We start from the raw sequence: 5,936 nt of genomic DNA, 5'->3' as shown, positions 1-5,936 counted from the left end.
AGTGCTAATAAACATTTTGTTTTAATTTCTTGGTAAATAGATGTATTCCTCCCCCCTTCTCTCCCTAAATGGAGAGTTTTAGTGAAATAGTATAAAGACCGGGAGGTAGGAGAGGTAAAGTTTTTTTGCATCTTTCAAAGATCTTTGTTGGGGTTGCAAAATTGATATTCTCAGAAAAATTCAGCTTGTTTCACCTATGATTTTTAGAGGTCAAATCTCTGACTACTGGGGTGAGATCTCGATGAGTAGAATTCTATTTTGCTGACGTCACAAAACGAATTTTACAATGGGGAAATCAACGGTTGCTAAGCAACGTGACGTCAGCAAAATAGAATTCTACTCATCGTGATCCCACCCCTGGACTATAAGTTTTACCGCAAAAAGGGAATTTGTATTTTTACTAATGTTATACCCTACGTTTAGTTCTCGATTAGATATAGGGACTTAAAATGGCAATACTGCCAGCTTCCCATATTCAATAAGCTACATAAATATATGCGATATTAGATATTATTATAATTATTTATAGACAAGTAAACATTAAAAGTGTCGACGGCATGAGTGTAGTCATTAGATTATTAATTTCATTGCCGGCTTCCCAAATACAATCAACTCTGGGTTATTATTATATTTTATAAACATTAACATTGAATATTCTTTTAATAATATTTACCTTGTTAATTGCATTATTATTCATTAATTAAAGGATTATTTTTTCACCAACTATGTATTCAGTGATTACAATAATTTATATACTATGCAATAAAGAGAGTAATAATCGAGAACATAGAAAAATTGACAAAGTGATTTTAACATACTGTTATTAATAGGTGCGTTCGCGGGTACAGTTGACAAATTGTCGCCGACAATTTCTAACCTCACTTAATATAAATAATACCATTAATAGATAAATATACAAGGTATATTTTCTTTTAATTAATATTAATAACTAATTATTAAATTATACTAGGCAAATATACTTGTATATTTATCTATTAACGATATTATTTATATCATTTTAAAGTGCGCATGCGTTTTGCTGCTAATTTGTCGCCGACTAGTCGCCGACAGGCTCCCACGAACGCACTTAATGTAACCGGGAGTAGTAAATAAATATCAGTATGGCTCTGGATTTATATTAAACACTTTATTTCATTTTAGTAAAAACAAAAGTTGACTTCTAACTAAAAAACTAAGGTTATGTCTCTTTTTGCGGGAACCAGTGTGTCGACAGCTGTCACCTGCGTTAAGCCAAGTCTACATTGTTTCTCACGATACTACAGTTATTATCGAAACTAGTATATACATTTTGAACATCTTTCCCAGTTAAAATATAATTTTAAACGACGATATCCTCGTGATATTTAATTTACGATGGAATAATAAGCGACTAATGTAGATAACCACACTTACCTACTCCTTGTAAATGAGTAATTTCCGAACTTAAATTATTTGTTTGAATCTGCCGATGGACGATTAAACATCAATACCATAGATCAGAGGTCGGCAACGCGGCGCCCGCGGGCGCCACTGCGCCCTTCAATAAATTTTAATGCGCCCTATATTTTTTATACGTTTATATTTATATATTTGTTAAGTCAAAAAATAGTTGGCGCCCGCCATGAATTTTTAATTTAGTATTGCACTCTTTACATTAAAAATGTTGCCGACCTCTGCCATAGATAGTTAACATAAGCAATGTAACATAAGATAGGGATCGGTAACATAAGCAATGTTACCGATTTTAGCGCTTTCTTCAATGTGGTATATCTAATTAGAAAGTAACTATGTAGTATATGTTATTCTATAGTTGTTTTGATTTACGTATTGACAGTATAGACAGTTTTGATGTAATGTCAAGAAAAATATAAAAATGGAATGTCAAGTGGAAGTTCAAGTAAAAATTTTTTAGGTATTGTCCTGTAATTGAGAATGAATAAATTATAATTGTTGATATATAAGACGTTTGTAGAAAAAATATTGTAAGTATGATATAGGTGTTAAAAAGTACATTTTTAAGGCACTTATGTGAATTGCAGAATGAGCGAAGCGAATTTTTCACATACGTGCCTTAAAATTGTGCATTTAACATTTATATCATAAATAACTATTATTATAATTTTTGTGTATTTGGACTTGTCTACCTCGGGAATAAGATAATAAGTAATATTTAAAGTATTTTATAATTCACTTCGTATGTTTGTCACTATATGTCTGAGAAATCTTGTAGCCCGTATAAACAAAAGGTAGAGCCTTGGGCTGGAGATCAAGAGGTCCCCGGTTCAAATCCTGGTGTTTTCTAATCATTTTTTTAATTTTTGGTATTGTTTTAATAAAAATTTTTGGAAAGTAGTAAGTAAAAATGAATTTAACCTTTAAATAAAATACAAATAAACTGTCCGAAAGTATATTTATTTCATTGAAATCATATTTAGAAGTATAACTTCTTACGTGCGTACAAAGTACATACACATTATTTTTTTAAACGTGTTTTTTTCCTAAAATTATTTTTTTTGCATGAAACAAAATTTTTCTAGATTTTTTGGATCATTCCAAACAGAAAAGGTCTGTCCAAACAGAAAAATTGCCAAATCCGCCATTTTTAACCCTCAAAAACTATGTGAAAAACTGAAAATTTGAATGTTGCAAAGGTAGGTAGATATTCTTTAAACATCGATTGATAAAATTCCGAAGAGTTTTTGCAATACAATATTCAAAACTCCTTCGTTTTTAATTGCTAATCAAGCGCGCGCGACACTATTTTCCACCGTTGCATGTGTATACAGTTACAGTATGGCACACATGAAAGGAATAAATTCGTTATTTCGTAAACCGGCGGTCGATTTTTATTTTTAAGTTATGATATTGTGGCATATATGGTACACTAGTGACGTCATTCATCTGGGCGTGATGACGTAATCGATGATTTTTTTAATGAGAATAGGGGTCGTGTGATAGCTCATTTGAAAGGGTCTTCAATTCTCTGTTCAGTAATATAACCATTTACATAATTATTTATACAGGGTGTCCAATAATTTAATTTATTTTTTCAATTTGTCAAATAATTTAATTTGACTTAACTTAATTTAATTTAACTAAACAAAACAAATTTATGTATTCGCAAGATTACCTATATTTACTATTTACTTTTTGAAATATTGGAATTTTAATTCATATGCTTTTTACTCAAAAATTTAGTTTCCGAACATAAAAATCTCTTTCACATAAATTGACTGACCTTTTGCTTCACTCACTCTGATGTCTTCTCGCGACCCAAAACAGCTCTCCCTCGTTGACTATGTTAAAGGCTACTCATCAAAGCCTCTCTCCGTTGTCCAGCTTCAAAACTATCAGCATACCAGCACCAATTCTCCAACAAGCCGGGTCTCTTTTGACACGTACTCGATTCAAACAAAACTCCAAAATTTCTCTGCTTTCCTTCTCACAATAATACAGAATCAAAGAGGTATTTCGTCTCAATTTGATCTGTCTCTCGTTCCACTTTTCAACACTATTCTCCACTATCAAACAGCCACTGGTATCTGCTAACTATCTATCCACTAACACGTCGAACCGCTCCTTAGCGATGCCAAAAACATAATGACTTCCTTTTCAAACTCTCTCAATCATTCTAACTACTTTTCCCCTTCCACATTGCCAAGCATCAGAAAACCTCGACTTTTCCATTCGACAAACAAAACAGTCATTTTCAAATTATTCCGACAATCCTAATTACTTTCGGAGAAACTCTACAACATATACTCGTGTTGAAACAAAGATGTTAAAATTCCAACTTTCTTTTCAATTATCAATTTCGAGAAATTGATAATTACCTCTACCCTAAACAATCTTTTTCCATTTTAAATCTAAATACATCGTTATTTTCACTTTAATTATTCACAAAAGTTTTTAATGGTTCATCGGAAAGCTCATTAAAAGAGAAATCTACTTACATCCAAACTAAATTCTAATAAATTTTAAAACAGCTCAATATACAGGGTGTATCAAATTTATGTGCCCGCGTTATTTAAAAAAATTTAATTTAATTTTTATTTTGCTTTTGATTGATAAACTGAAAACACAATAACATCCCCACCTTGTTTTGAGATAAAATCAGTATTAATAAGTGCAACAAAATTATGATTTTCTCTCGACAACAACACTTTTCTATTGTGTCAAAATATTGAGTCCCATCTGTAAAACAATTGCTTTCTTTTTCCCAGTGTCTGTACTTAGATAGGATAGGATACGTTTTCGATCGAAAATTTCCTACGTCTTTAGTCTCAAATGAATTTTCATACTTTTTGGCTACTCTGTTTTCTTCATTTATTAAATTTTCACATTCACTCCATATTACACGCAGTTCCTTCTCCTTTTCTTCTCCACATATCAATTCTCTTTCTTTCTCCTCCGATTCTCTACACATGTTTATTGTGTATTCTGTCTTCTCCATTTTGCATATTTCCTCTTTAAATACCGCAGTCTCAATTGTATCTTTTCCGCTTTATTTTTCTATTCTGATCTCTTCTTCTTCTGGGCTCATCTCATCTTTTGAGAAATCCCAAGCTTTATTTTCCTGTGTCAATCTTCTTTCTTCCTTTTCTTTTTCTGGGCCCATCTCTTTTTTCGAGGAATCCCAATCTTCATTTTCTTTTATCCATTTTCTTTCTTCTTTTTCTTCTTCTGGACTCATCTCTTTTTTCGAGGAATTCCAATCGTCAATTTCCTTTGTCACTCTTTTTTCTTCTTTTTCTTCTTCTGGGCTCATCTCCTTTTTCGAGGAAACCCAGGCTTCATTGTTTTTATTTATCTTCTGTTGCTTTCTCCTCTTTCTTCTCTGTCCTTGCTTCATTGCCAAATTCATTTCCACCGTTTGTTTTTTGTCTGCATTATCCTTTTTTCGTTTCTCCTGTTCCTTGTCCTTTCCAGAATGTTCGGTTCTTCTTCTTTTCCATCTGTGATTTTCATCGTTTTATTTTTGAAATCTATCACCACATGTTTTTCTGACAATTCATCCACTACTACGATCATATCATGAATCATGTTTGGCATTATAACACATTGTAGTGCATAAAATTTCTTCCCCAATCGAACCTTTATTCGTATTCCTTCATTTATTGTTGCCAAAGTCCGTTTATTTGCGCCCACTAAATTAACCCTGGGAATTTTGTAAATCAAATTCGTCAAATCAACCTCTTCTATTAATTTCCTGTTGATCAAAGTAATTTCTGACCCAGTATCAATCATAATTTTAATCGGTTTCTCATTGATAAAACCATCTACAAATTTTAAATTATATCCACTTCCTTTATCATTATTTCCTGCTAATTTAATAAATTCCTTCGGGTGACAAAAAATTCCTGTTTGTTCTTTTGTTTTTAGTGAGCGCCTTCGTGAAAAAACGATTGCTGTTCTTCTTCGCTTCTTCTTTCATCGCTTTGTCTCTCATCCTCATATTCGCCTATTTGCGTATTGTTTACCGCTCTTCTATTTTCTCTCGGTCTGTTGGACCCGTATCGGTTTCCACGATTTTCCTGTTCATTCCTTCTATTATCATTTCTGTCTCCTTGATTTGTGCGGGTGTTATTTCTATTCTGGTTTTCTCGGTATCTATCTTCGTTCCATTGCCGATTTCTTTGTTCATAGTTTCCTCTTCCATTGTCTCTATTTTCGTTTTCACTCCTCGGAACAAATTCTCTTCTCGTATAGTCTCTCCTAAAGTTTTGTCTTCTATCTCTATAGTCTTGATTTTCGCGTTGTCTATAATTTTCTTGCGATCTTCTTATTTCTCTTTCCCTCATTTTTGCTTTTCGTATTTGTAAAAATTGGCACAAACTGTCGATATCTTTGTAGTTTTGTAACGTTATGTGATCTTCTAAGGTATCTTCATAATGTCTGGCTATCAGTTCTACTATCTGTTCGGACAAATGATTGTA

The sequence above is a fragment of the Diabrotica virgifera genome, chromosome 1 (assembly GCF_917563875.1).
Source record: "Diabrotica virgifera virgifera chromosome 1, PGI_DIABVI_V3a".
NCBI lineage: Eukaryota > Metazoa > Arthropoda > Insecta > Coleoptera > Chrysomelidae > Diabrotica > Diabrotica virgifera.
This window is presented reverse-complemented; position numbering follows the sequence as displayed.